The sequence below is a fragment of the Stigmatopora nigra genome, chromosome 4, assembly GCF_051989575.1.
Source record: "Stigmatopora nigra isolate UIUO_SnigA chromosome 4, RoL_Snig_1.1, whole genome shotgun sequence".
In the NCBI taxonomy this organism is placed as follows: domain Eukaryota; kingdom Metazoa; phylum Chordata; class Actinopteri; order Syngnathiformes; family Syngnathidae; genus Stigmatopora; species Stigmatopora nigra.
The window spans coordinates 7,966,737-7,980,195 of NC_135511.1; the positions used below are offsets into that span (position 1 = coordinate 7,966,737).

The 13,459-nt window shown below is 41.3% G+C and overlaps 1 long non-coding RNA gene across 2 annotated transcripts in view; it reads right to left on the reverse strand.

Annotated features, from left to right (window-relative positions):
• Positions 1–10,185, reverse strand: part of LOC144195036 (uncharacterized) — a 28,617-nt gene extending 18,432 nt beyond the window's left edge. The window contains exon 1 of one of the 2 annotated variants that reach the window (XR_013326038.1): positions 9,940–10,185. This is a non-coding gene — a long non-coding RNA (uncharacterized LOC144195036). The other variant, XR_013326037.1, reaches the window with a different exon arrangement.
• Positions 10,186–13,459: the final 3,274 nt, after the last annotated feature.

The following is a 13,459-nucleotide window of genomic DNA, read 5'->3' on the forward strand; positions in this document are numbered from 1 at the left end:
CGCTAGTGAAATGAGAGTATAGCCTGAACCAAGAGGATGGAAATACATAGTAAAGAATTAAGATCAGAAACGGTGGGGGAACTGAGAACACATTCGTTTACAGTATGGGTGCAAAAAAATGTTTTGAAAATGCTGTCATTCTCTTTTGAGCACATGATGCATTTAGCAACTATATTGAAGATAGACAATTTATCTTTGGCTCAGACTGACAACTCTACGTCACCATTCACAAGCTGGAGTCAGTTAAACAATAACTACATTGACTGTGATGGCGAGTCGACTATGTACACACACAACAACGAGCCTTTTGAAATGATGATCGCATGGTCTTGCAGGTCGTGACATGTTATTTGATGCTTGTGGGGAAGATCCACATGTTCTCCTTTTACATAGAGACAGTCATGTGAACGAACGTTGGACACAATCGTCATGATTGCTTCTTCCCCCTAGCGATGACGCCAGTCCACATTATCAGGGACTCTTCATCCTGCTTACACCACAAGGTCCTTGTCGGGCTCATGAAGACATGAGGGGGGCAAAAACTGTGCTTACGGCAAGGGTCTCAGACTCGGGTTTGTTCGCGGGCCGCTTTAACTTGATTTCACGTGGGCCAGACCATTTTAGATATAATATTTAGATATTTTACTTATAGATGAATTAAAAGAACTGGATTAAAATCCCTGAATATTCAGTTTTTTATACATCTTTAAACAAAGTTTATTTTATCCTTTTTTTAAATATTTTTAGATTGATTTTTGAACTAAATGAATTATACAAATGACTATTATTGACTTAAAACGGTGAAAAACAGGAAATTTAATATACATCTATACTCCTCATTTTAATTTGATCATAAAACAGAAAGTCGGCACTCATGATTTAATTTCTCGGGAAGTTTGGCAAGTTTATGGAAAGAATAAGCTTGTTGGTGATAAAAGAGATCTGCATTCGAAGGTATCAATATAGAGTCATTTTCATGAAGTCACCGATAAAGCAAACTTACTCATTTTCAGAACTGTTTATCCTTACAAGGGTCGCGGGGGGTGCGGGAGCCTATCCCAGCTAACAACACAACCCCTAAATAAGTGGCCAGCCAATCACAGGGCTTAAGGAGACAAACAACCATTCAGGCTCATAACTAGGGGCAATCTAAATGTGCAATCAGCCTACCCTGCATGATTTTGAGACGTGGGAGGAAACTGGAGTACCTGAAGAAAAACTCCACACCAGTCCAGGGACCAAATGCAAACTCCACACATTGTGGACCGACCTGGGATTGAACCCTCGGCCCTAGAACAGTGAGCCAGCGTGCGGACCACTCATCCGCCAGGCCTTTCAAGCAAATATTATCCAAAATAGCTTTGTTAATCTATCCAAACCAATGACAAATTGTTACAGGCAACATGATTAAATGCACACTGCAAGTCGAGAACATCAAAACACATTGAAAGTGGACATGGAATACCCAAAATGGCATTCTGGTATGACAGAATCCAAATTTCCCCCCTGTGGTCAACGTTGTACATCAAACGTCAGAAGTGGCGCAGTCGGCCTTGATCTGGAGAAACGATATACTGATTGAACGTGGCTGAGCAGCGACATGACGTGATCCCGTGGGCTAAATGAAAGAGAACCAAGGTGAGATGATAATAATGACCATCTACCCCGTGAAGGCCTATTTGTGCAGCAAATGAATGCATGTACAGTGTCACGCACACCATTAATGTCTGTGAATGATGATGGAGAAATAATTCCATCCGTTTGTGAATAAATCATTTAGCTCCACTTCCCTGGATTTGGCCTGTATTAGATAGGGGGTATACGAGGAGAAGTGAGGGGGGTTTCTGGAGGTTACTGCGGAAACACTAATAACACCCAAGCTTCAGAATGGAGCTGTAATTGCAGCAGGTGCACTGGATATTACTGTAGTGCATCTTCCATTTCAGATGCGGCATGGCAACCGATTGGGACATGATGGCGTCTATGTGGATTGTCAGCTTCTCAAAAGCTTCAGACCCTTTTGAACAGTACTTTTAACTCAGTTGGTGGAATTTCTGATGATAAACGTGGAATCCCTTTTGAAGAGGAGGAACAGCAATGATAATGCAGTGGCAGCCTGTTTTAACTTAGTTTTGAACCCAAATTCAATTCAGTTAATGATAGAATAACTATAGTAGACATAAAAACTAACTCACTCTCAAATGAGTGACTTGTGTCAAATGAATACAACACCATGATGATAGGCACTAAACAAAATGCATTCACAGATGAAAACATTTTTTTCTAAACGTTCCATGTTTCAGTTTCACAGACAGCATAATAAAGAACTTTGCTTTTAGGAAATAGTCCATGTTTACCTTAAATATATTCAAACCAACCATAGGAATATGCAGGAAAAAAAGGAGTAGAAACTGGCTTATCAATGAGAGGTATGTTTTTTTTGTTAAATTAAGGAGAGAGAAGGTTGGGTGCCACATAATGGACGTTAAAACAACAACAACAGCAACCAAAAACTAGGATGAGCACTAGCCTGACAAGCGCATTACTTACTCACAGGGAGGGCCAAAGATGGGGGTCTGCAAACCAGTCCTCACTCCTCTGTGGGTGCAGGTTTTAGTTCCAACAAATCCAACACAAACAGTTTAACCAATGAGGTTTCTGCTGAAAAGGGAAGCACCTGACAGCAATCCACTGATTGCACCTTTAGGAAAACAGATTGGTGGAAAGGTTTCCTCTTATAGGATAGAAATAAAACCCACACCCACTTTCTGGAAAAGTTTGGAGACCCCTGCTTAGTTTTTGCACAAGTGAACATTTTAAAATGTAAACAGTTCATAGAATGTACAGCATGTTTGACAATAAAGTTGACTTTTAAAAAATAAATAGCAAAAATTAACTACAAATCCTGTCCGCAAGCACAAACCATGAAAGATTGTTCTCTTGAAATTATACGGTTTTCTATGAAGTTTGAGGAATAATGATTCCATTTACTATCATTTTGATTATCTACTAGTAAGATATAAAAATGCAGAGAAAACCAAATAATGTCAAGAGAACAATATTTCATGGTTTGAGCATGTTGAGCTCATAGTTCTGGGGTCCTGGGTTCAAATCCTGGTCATGTCTGTCTGTGTGGAGTTTGCATGTTCTCCCAGGGCCTGCGTGGGTTTTCTCTGGGTACTCCAGTTCCCTCCCACATTCCCAAAACATGCATGGTATGCTGATTGTACATTCTAAATTGCCCCTAGTATGGATGTGTGTATGCATAGTTGTCCATCTGGCTGGGATAAGCTCCAGCACCCCCCACGACCCTAATAAGGATAAAGCGGCTCAAAAAATAGGATGAGATGAGATATATTTCGATATATATATATATATATATATATATATATATATATATATATATATATATATATATATTGTGTAATCAGGCAATCAAACAGTGAGGCCTGCGTGAGCATGAAAGTGGCAGAACAACGATTAACCCCGGTCCATGAACGCTCAGTGAGGGGAGCGGCTTACACCTGTAGGCTGATTACTGATTACACTTTAGTGCTGACAAAGCTAAAAATTCAGAGGCTTGAGGGGGGGCCAGGACAGCATGCCTGTGTGGACTTGAGGACAGTGGACAGTTCCGGGCAACTCCAAGCCTGCTCAGGCCAGAGGATGTGTTCTACATTCTGGGGGAGAGGAATGACGATGGCATTTTGTGAAAACTTGTCAACTGATATTCACAAAGTCAACATGTTCAGAAAATATGCAAGTTACTTATTTTAGTGTGTGCGAGCTCAGCAAACAAGAATCATCTGGTGTCAGTCTTGGCGTTTTACTCGTTCCCAAAAGTGACAACAACGAAGACCATGTCATATATTCACATTACATGATGCCCTGGGAAAGGCAAATTTGCTGATTTGACCTTTCTTCCAGTGTGCAAGCATATAGACATTCGAAAGCCCTCAGTGAGGATTCAAAAATCCATTTCTGTACACTCACCATGTGCTTGTCCGTTTGTCGCCTGGAGGTAGTTGATGGTTTTATAGCCTGCCTACTTATTGCATCCATGTTACAGCGCACAAGCTTGGCCAGGCCATAATGAAGTTGCCCTTTATTGCTTTGGTGCTCAAAGTAATGTGACCACTTCCCATCTTCAAGTAACCCATTGTACCTCGTATACACTTTAAGTGTACACACAAAGTAAATGATCACATTTCAGTGCCATTGACAACAATAGACGTCTTTTCCATTCTGATGGGAGGACAGACAGCGAACCGGTTAAACCAATTCTGCCTTAATAATAGGCCGTTGAGGAAAAATGGACGAACAACACTTAAAAAAATTCCACAACAGCGTTTCATCTCATCCAGACACCCCCCACCCCCGTCCCATGCCTCTCTTAACAAAAAAAAATGAATGATCATGAACAATATATCAATGTGGTGTTAATTAAATACATAACACTTTCAATGTGTCACACTTAGGGGAACCTTAAATGTTAGCGCAAATCGATCGGAGAGGGTTCAATCATTGAATTGTGCACACATCTGTAGACAAGTGAGATAGGATTGCAACTGTGTGCATGTGTGTGTGTGCATGTGAGTGTGTGTGAGTGTGTGAGTCTCCACCTAACACCCTAATTAGCCCCCACCAGCCCTGCCAAGCTCACACACACACACTACGGCTGCCAGGCAGGGCGGAATTACCAGAGATGTGCTTCAACTAGCCCGGCCGCATTCCCCCCGGAAACCATGGCAACCCAACCCGAGCATATGTGATGCGCCGGCTTGTCTTTGAAGGCTCCGCAGTGCCCATCAGAGGCGTAGAGCGGGACCCAGAGCGGCAGCAGTGGAACCACTCCACATCCTTCACGAGCTGAAAAGGGTCAAGCCTGCATGGCAACAAACTCCTCTTCCTTTGTGCTGCTCGGGCATTCTTAAAAAGAAACCAGGGGAGCATAAAACTCATTCACTTGCACACACACACACACACACACACACACACACACACACACACAAACACACACACGGGGCTGCAGAATGTGAAGGTCTTATGGGAAAAGAAGGGTAAGTGCAAAGCAACCTTAAACTGACCCTTACTTAAATTAAAGTGCATGCTTGCGCTATGTATACACAAAGGGGGCAAAGCGAGTTATACTGCAGCATTGGAAGTACATAACTTGTTGGTAAATTCCAATGAGGAAAAGTACAAGAAAGCCTCAAGGGTTATAAAATCAATGTTCCCCGACACATGATAATGTACACATGCTCCATAGCTATGAAACTCTACTCTATATGCAATATACATGTATGTATATATAAAAATATATAGAAGGTGGGTCGCAGCTGAGTGGTTAGCACGTTGGCCTCACAGTTTTGGGGTTCTGTGTTCGAAACCAGGTCAGTCCTCCTGTGTGGAGTTTGCATGTTCTCCCCTGGTTTACGTGGGTTTTCTCCAGGTAGTCCTGTTTCCTCCCACATGCCAAAAACATGCATGCTAGGCTAGTTGAACACTCTAAATTTCACCCTAGGTATGAGTGTGAGCGTAAATGGGTGTGCGTCTCCTTGTGGCAATTAAGGTGTCCTCTACTGACTGTATACAGATGGCTGGGATAGGCTCCAGCACCCCCACCCGTGATTCGTGTGAGGATAAGCGGGACGGAAAATGAATGAATGAAGACAAATGTGTTCAGTCTTATTCTAGACTCGTTTCACCATCTCGAAGAAGAATCAGTTAAAACACAATCTATGTAAATTGTGGGCCACATTAGATACAAACTCATTGTCTTCCATTGGCACCATGGTTTGTTCATTGGGTAAATTTAGCCTAGAAAAGGGAAAAGGACAATTTTAACCAGGGGCGACCGATCATTGACGGCGGGATTTCCCAGCTTCCCAGCAGCATCACATGAGCTGGCTTTCTGTGCAAAAAAAAAGAGTCCGCTTACACATCTATGCCTCTCACTCGCCGGACGGACCTCTCCTCCTCAATTATTCATCCACTATAACATCTTCCTTCTTCGCCAGCAGCCTATCACAATGGAGCAGAGAAGGCGCGTGAGAAGTACGTGCTTGGGGGAGGGCACGGGGGGAAACTTGGGAGGTGGGTCGGAGAAGCCTCACTTGAAGCACCTGTCACTCACTTACCGGGTCCTCCATTATCTCCTAGAAGCTATCTGATTCCACGCACTGTACAAATACACGCAGACACATACACCCACATACACGCGTGCACGTGTACACTCATTATACACCGCCATCCGCCCCCCCCCCCCTAATAAAAGCAGAGAAGCACGCTCAAGGAAGCTTTCAGTGAACAATGCTGGCACAACTGCTGTGTAAGCATTAGCATAGTAATGGTGTCTTCAGTGCAGGGTCAGGCACAGCTCTTATGTTATTAGAGCCGCACCAGGTGCCTTAAATCTAAAAATGACCCTATTCGGCATCACTGTTTGAGTGAGGGGGGATTCTCAATGCAGCATGTGGAAGCCCTCAGCTCATGAAAATGTAAAGTGCATTATCAGAAGAATGTTTTATTTGGGTCATTTGGTCACATGCAAACTTTATTTTATGATATGGAAAAGTGGCATACAGAGCAGGCTGGTTATTTTATTTTTTATGTCTTTCATTTAATGTACTGTAGCTTCCCACACACTGGCCTTCTCAGAACGGGTCTAAATGAGGGTCCTGCTTTTGGAGGTGATCTTTGGGATCTTTTAGATATGCAGTTTAGTTAAAAAGATTCTCATTTCTGAAGTGTTTCAGTCACGAAATTGCCTGAAATATGAACATTGCTTTAGGCTAAATGTCACTAATTGTGTTCATGCTAATGGATTTAATCAATTTAAAGGCTATTAAATAAAAATGAATCAGGGTAAACTTTTTTTTCTATATATACACAAATCAATTTTGTATTGTACCATCATGAAATGGATTATTATGCCTTTGGCAGGAACTTAATCCATTTTGTTTTGATAATAAATGTTATATTTAGTATTAACGAGCAAGACAAATAGCAACTACAGATACCAAAACAATGTGCAAAAGAATAAAGGATTTGATGTCATGGTAGCTTCATTTTGAGAAGCAGGGAAAAAATAACAAAGTACTTTATCCAATTCATTAAATTTCCTGTTTGGGTCACTGGGGCACTGCAAACTACCCCAACCAAAGGGGAAAAATCTCAAAATATACGAACGAAAGTTTAAACGATCAATGTGAAGGACAAAATTATCATTATTTTTATCATTCCAATGACACATTTTCTTGGGAAGTAAACAGCAGAGATTTGGTGCAAATGCTCCTCCAAATATACAGTTGTAATTACTCTTTGGGGACGCATTTTGTACATGACAAAATTAATTTACGTTATTGGATCAATAAAGCGGGCATAATAATAATAATAATAATAATTGGACATAGGCCCTGTCACTATTATCAACAACAAAAGAGAATACAAATAAGTTATTAATGAATACCATATTTCAAAGGTTTCTCTCATATTATTATTATTTGAGCACTAGAAAACACCATTGTTGTGCAAATGAATAACAAGCTCTTTGGATTTGGACATTATATATGCTTATGAAATTGTGCGCAAACACTCCTTCAAGGGGGAGGCAGCCAATGACCATTTTCCCACAATGCACCTTGTGGCTTCAAGGCAAAAAGGGCGTTGGCCCCTCCACTCCAGACCCCCACCTTTTAAAATCATTGCCCCATTCCACGTTTTTCCTTTGAAAACTATTTTTCTTACCTAACCCATCGCGACAATGCTTGATATTGATGGCAGTATGTACTTTGTTGGGAAAACTATTTCAAGCATGAATGAGATTCTTGCTAAGTATTTCCATGAATTCTTGCCCTGTGTTTTATTTTTGGTTTAAAATCTGGACAATACAATTTTCTTAAAATGAGATGAGATCTATTTGGTTTTGCTCGTGGATTATACAATAGCCAAGTGAAAAATTTTGAGATTGTGGCAAAATGTTCCTAAAGATTACATGCAAATTGTGGTTCGATTCAAAATATTTATAGCAAACATAGTCCCACTAAAAAATATCACATCAAATACATTGCATTGGCATTAAAACAACAACAAATGTTGTCATTTGTATTTGTATTGGCAACTTGCCATTGGAACTTGTTTCATTTGTGATCAGCTCAAAGTGCATTTTCACTTCCTGAACTTCTCAAATTTTCTAAAAATCTTACACAGCTGGTAAACGTAGATTTTCAACAGGGCATTTCTAAAAGAAGCTACAAGAAGAATAGACACAAAGCCACAGAGGGCTTTAAATTTGTCCCATTTAATAGGATGAGTGGATGCAAAGTAAAGCATTTCGACCTCCAAAGAAGCATTTTATTTATGTAGCATCCAAGTCTTATCGTGAATGCCCACATTTTCTTCTTTTAAACCCCCATTGCTTAATAACTGTCGTTATTAAATGAGCTATTACGGGAACGGTAATGTAATAAATTAATTGCTGTCCTGCACTGCGTTTCACTGGGATTATATACGGACTCTGATTAACAATTAAAGTGACGGCATGAATGATAAATTAGACCGCACCTTTTAATTCACTCAGCACCGAGGAGAATTGAAAATGTAACCGCACGTGTGCACGCACACACACAAATGAGTGCAAAGGGGAGGAGATTAGAGCTGGCAATGAGTTTAGGCCGCGTGCCAACGGCCTTGATTGCTGGTGAAGTGACAAACATCTTTGTTGATGTTTTTATGCGTGCTTGTGGAACTCGGTGAATGACACACAACAGCAAAGATACAGAGGACACCTTGACCCATGCACCCCCTCTGACAAGCGCAGTAAATTTGCCGTTTACGCAACACTTCTGCTGATTGAATTGCATTGCGGACGCAATTAACGATGACAGAAACGGCCCGCCCCGCTGACTCTTGTTTTCAAATGAGACTGGGACCTTAACGAGCAAGCTATTTCACATTTAAAATGCATTGAAATGGAAAACAGAGATGTGAGTGAACCGATTTACAAGTTTTTTTTTTTTTTTTGCTTGACTTATGAGTGAAAATTGGAAATAGGAGCTACTACATGGTTGTAATATTCAACTATTACTAATAGAATGTATTAACCTTATGCATCCAAATAATGGATCCTATTTTTTTTATCCTCTGCAAACAAATTGCTGCATTTAGTGAGTGACAAACATTTACTTTGTTTCTGTCTGCATGGCAAATTGAAACTGTAATAAGGTCAATACAAGGATGAAATTCTACACGCTCATCTTTAAATCGCAGGTTTTTATAGCACAAATACATTAGATTGGCATCTAGATTTAGTCAGGATCGTAGGAATTATCAACAGTTTAAAAAAGCGGTCGATGCAGCTAGAGCACCTTCAGGTTCCAACTGGAAAGCTAAATAATGACTACACCATCTATAGAGTATATGCTAATAATCTCCTTGGTAATTTTAACGAGTAACTGGTTAATTTCCCAAGTAAATGCCCTAAAACTGTACACATTTCACTGATTGGCTAGGAGAAATGACATAGTTCTGGCAGTTCCTAATCATTCGCCAATGAAGTTATCAAAAACATCTTTTTGAAAAGAAAACAGTGGGTGGGAATTATCGGTGTGCATTTATCTCTAAGAGCGATGAAGAAGAAAATAGCAACATTGCTTGAAAGCAAAGGGGGAGGGGACTCAAAATATAGACTGCAACACAAACCCAGTCAAGCACTTATTCTCTGCTCGGAAAATGGCTAAATGACGATAATGAGTGTGATTACCAAAATGGAGGTCTGGCAGAACAATCATCTGAACCGTCCATCACAAAAGGGGGGGGAGACGGAGACGGATCCAAGCGTGCGTGTGCGGGTGAGAAGGGGGGAGAGCTTACAGTAACGCGGGTTGGAAGATGAACTGGCATTAGCATGCTGTGAAAGGGAGCAGGTGAAAACCTCACTTTGAATCATTTCCCCTCCCGCTCCGGCCCATTGTTGGCGTCCTCACACATGGCAGCGGCGCCAAGAAAAGATCCTATTATTCCGGCCCAAGCCTGTTCTCCTCGTTGACGCTTTCAAGAGGGGAGGGAATATTCTGATGGAAAGCAGGGCCTCAGTGGCAGCCGAGCAGTTGTGTGCCAGCTGAAAAGAGTTGGCGGGATGAAGCGGCGCCGGTGCCCGCCACCTGCCGAGCCCCCTTTCTACTTCATCTCGCTTGGGCTGGCTTTCTCTCTCTCTCTCTCTCGACCACTCGGTGACTCAGCGATCCAGGTTCAATTCAAGAAAAAGATGGACGGGGGTGGGTGTCACATAAAAGGAAAAAAAATAAATAAAGAGTGGGAGAGTTGGGAAAAGAGCCTGGTGAAAGATGTCGACTGTACTTTGTGTTGAAAGCAACACCTGGTAAATGGAATAAGTTGGACTGTGGTTTACATTGGAGGTGGGGGGGGGGGGACTCATAAAAAGCCTCATTAAAATCTAACAATCACTTCACAAATTAACTCTTAGGGTTGAAATCAATGTCAATGACATTAATCTGTTCTGAACCCTTAAAAAGAAACCAGATAGGTCATCCAGTGAAAGAAAGATCGGGTTTGAATCCAACTCGCACTGTGGGCCGTTGTCCTTGTGTCCTTGACTAAGATACTTGCTTCGCTGTGTGAAAGTAGTGTGAAAATGCATAGTTGATTGTGGTCAGGAGGGCTAGCGGTACTAAAGGCCTGCCTCGCTTCTGTAAGACTGCCCCAGGGTAGCTGTTCGTCACCATTGAGTGTGGAGAGAATGAAGAATGCAATGTAAAGCTTTGTTAAATAAAATCAAGCACTATTTTTGGACTGGTGGAAAACGTGAAGAAGTGTGCAAAAAGTTTGGAATGGAATTTGGCAAAAGGTCAATTTAGAAATATAACATTTAAAAAAAGAGACTATAAATAAACAAAACCATTTCATCAAGTGTGAACAAGTTGCAAATTATAAATGGCCACATTCTTGTGAACCAACAATGATAACTTTGCGCCATTTTTAGCTTTTGGAGGTGTTTTATTTTATTTTATTTTACCGTAACGCTCATATTATTCACTGCCAGGCATCACTGAGGGAAGAAGCATTTCTTTAAACCTCTGTGTTTGCCACAGTTCAGACGACTAGAATGTACCGTACTAGCACAGCTTGATGCCTTGCAACAGTTTCTACTAAATCCTCACGAGAGCACAATGGTGTAATAGAACAGAGAATATCTGAAACATTTCACTCAGCATTGCCCTGCTTTGGCCTTGTCTTCATGCCATTACCTGACAAGCAGGCCAATACCCCCCCAACCCACCCCACCACTCCCGAATATTAGATCAGCTATTGATGCTCTGAGGTTACTCAGCCGCTTTTCATCAATAACTGATGGCTTATTGATGAAGGAGAGCGGGAATCCTCGTACCAACGCCACCAACCTGAACCCAGTGCGTTTGGGGGAAGCATCTGTGTCTTAAAATAATGAGGCTGTCGGGAGCAGGGGGTGAAGCAAACGTGTTGTCATCCACACGTGTGCACGGCCAAAGGAAAATCAATACAACACTACACAAATGGAGATGTATAGATATACATTGCCTGTAGCGTAAGAACTTTTAGTGATGGGACACGTGTCGGTCCAGTGGGACAGTCTTCTGCATTCGTCCAAAGAAGATAAGAAAGAAATGGACATGAATCTCATTGGCTGCTATTGATGAGGGTAGACGTCCAATTCATTTGAATTGGGCAGGTTGGAAGGGATTGCTAATGGTTAAATGCCATTGACAGAGATTGACATACATTAAAAGGAGGGATTTTCATTTGAGTGGGATGTGAAACATGCAAATGACTGGCTGCTATTGATTCAGTTTATTGTAAAGTATTCATGTGTATCAAATTATCAGATATGAACACGTGATTTAAATGTAGAAGTATGCGGGAGTCTTACAGGGATGACATTAGAATAGTTTGTAGCGCATCTTTCTGGGACTCATCAATAACGTTGGATAATGCAAATTATTAATCTATGTATAAAGGCTTTCAAAGTATTGTAAGCGTATTAGACTGATTGTTGATTCTGAATATTTATTGACTAGTGAAATGGACTTTTTAAATCAATCAATTGTAGTGGAAAATGTTGTTTTTCTGTTAAGTGACAATAAAAGCAATTGTTTGAAAGACAAATGCACATTTCAAAGCGACAGTGACCTCAACATAAAAAATATTAACATGTGGACAATCAAAAGTGGTTTTAATTGACTCATAGGGTCACTTTATCTGCTTTTTTTCTTTGTACTGACAAAGTCTGGCCTCCAGACAGCCAGAGTAAAAAAATTAAATGTAATTTTTCCACTGTGTATGTAAGCTTCTGGGTCTTTTCTCCCCCCAAAGTATGCACAAACAGTCATATTTACCCTCCAAGACACTATTCTTCTAAACTCCTCACCAAGATGAAAGAAAGTGAACGAGTGGAAGCGCAAGACAAAGCCAGTAAGCAAGACAAGGCCTATCAGTACAAAGGAGGAGGTCATCTGGCAATGGAGATAAAGATGGGTGTGGGCCCCCTCCAAATAGTCGTGTGTGTGTGTGTGTGTGTGTGTGTGTGCGTGTACCAATTCCAAGCAGACGTTGTCCACCTCTCCGGCCTGTCACGGGAAGGCCAGGCATCCCTCATTCACATTCCTCAGATGATAGCGAGCCATCGGCGACGAGCAGAGGCAAGTCTGGACCCACCTGGGCAGAGCCTGGTGAATTCCACTCATGCTCATGAGGCCCACTGGGATAAGAGAGGCGAGAAGGGGGTGAGGGGTTCTTTGAACCTTTCCATTTCTCTCCAAGCAGTGAGGAAGGACCCCGGTGTACCTATGCCAAAATGCATCTGTTTTAAGGTAATGTTACAACAGCCTAGTGTTGACACTCGGGGGTGGGGGCAGGGCAATTGACACATGGCCATTGTGTCTTGGCAACCCCCATTCGGGGTCCCTTAACATATGACCCCTCAATGGGCAAAAAGATCACTAAATAGCTGTGCCATCCATCCCCTGGTGCAGCTTGATTTCATGAGTCTACTCCAAAACGCTCAAATCAATGAAATACTAACTACAATCATAAAAATAGAGTTCAATCAATAGCTGAGCATGTCCAAGTAAATTATCATTGTCATAAAATAATTCATAGACTACACTGCAAAAGATAAAAATAAAAAGTCGACTTAAGGCTTCACACAATTGGAAATGAGTGATGTTATTTTTAATTTCACGAGGCGAAACCTTGGAAATGGTAACTGGTAAATGACTTTCTTTTTTTAAATGGATAAACTAAATATTCAAAGTTTGAGTCATTTCAATGGATTGGTTGCCATTGACAGTATTGGATGTCCAAAGCATTTTGACCTGGAGCAGTCACAACAATCATTCACTGCCAGTAATTTTTAGTGAAAAATGAGTATTCATAGCCAATCCTCTAAGTGTACATAAATTGT